The following is a 1,092-nucleotide window of genomic DNA, read 5'->3' on the forward strand; positions in this document are numbered from 1 at the left end:
CATTCAATCTGCATTCATTCATTTATTCTACATTCACTCATTCATTCTACATTCACTCTGCATTCATTCATTTATTCTACATTCACTCATTCATTCTACATTCACTCTGCATTCACTCTACATTCACTCATTCATTCTACATTCACTCATTCACTCTACATTCACTCATTCATTCTACATTCACTCATTCATTCTACTTTCACTCTGCATTCATTCATTCACTCTACATTCACTCTGCATTCATTCATTCACTCTACATTCACTCTGCATTCACTCTACATTCACTCTGCATTCACTCTGCATTCATTCATTTATTCTACATTCACTCATTCATTCTATATTCACTCTGCATTCACTCATTCATTCTACATTCACTCTACATTCACTCATTCACTCTACATTCACTCATTCATTCTACATTCACTCATTCATTCTACTTTCACTCTACATTCACTCATTCATTCTACATTCACTCTGCATTCATTCATTCACTCTACATTCACTCTGCATTCACTCTACATTCACTCTGCATTCACTCTGCATTCACTCTGCATTCACTCTGCATTCACTCTACATTCACTCTACATTCACTCTACATTCACTCTGCATTCATTCATTCACTCTACATTCACTCTGCATTCATTCTACATTCACTCTGCATTCATTCATTCATTCTACATTCACTCTGCATTCACTCTGCATTCACTCTGCATTCATTCATTTATTCTACATTCACTCATTCATTCTACATTCACTCTGCATTCACTCTACATTCACTCATTCATTCTACATTCACTCATTCATTCTACTTTCACTCTACATTCAATCATTCATTCTACATTAACTCATTCATTATACTTTCAATCTGCATTCATTCATTCACTCTACATTCACTCTGCATTCACTCTACATTCACTCTACATTCACTCATTCATTCTACATTCACTCTGCATTCACTCATTCATTCTACATTCACTCTACATTCACTCATTCACTCTACATTCACTCATTCATTCTACATTCACTCATTCATTCTACTTTCACTCTACATTCACTCATTCATTCTACATTCACTCATTCATTCTACTTTCA

At 34.6% G+C, this 1,092-nt stretch overlaps 1 long non-coding RNA gene across 1 annotated transcript in view; it reads right to left on the bottom strand.

The window, feature by feature from the left end:
* The window catches only part of LOC106964334 (uncharacterized), a 6,446-nt gene extending 5,426 nt beyond the window's left edge, over nucleotides 1-1,020 (bottom strand). The window contains exon 1 of the long non-coding RNA XR_001428400.1: nucleotides 971-1,020. This is a non-coding gene — a long non-coding RNA (uncharacterized LOC106964334). The remainder of the gene's footprint in view (nucleotides 1-970) is intronic.
* Nucleotides 1,021-1,092: the final 72 nt, after the last annotated feature.

The sequence above is a fragment of the Poecilia latipinna genome, unplaced genomic scaffold (assembly GCF_001443285.1).
Source record: "Poecilia latipinna isolate Pla-1442-1.1 unplaced genomic scaffold, P_latipinna-1.0 Scaffold1657, whole genome shotgun sequence".
In the NCBI taxonomy this organism is placed as follows: domain Eukaryota; kingdom Metazoa; phylum Chordata; class Actinopteri; order Cyprinodontiformes; family Poeciliidae; genus Poecilia; species Poecilia latipinna.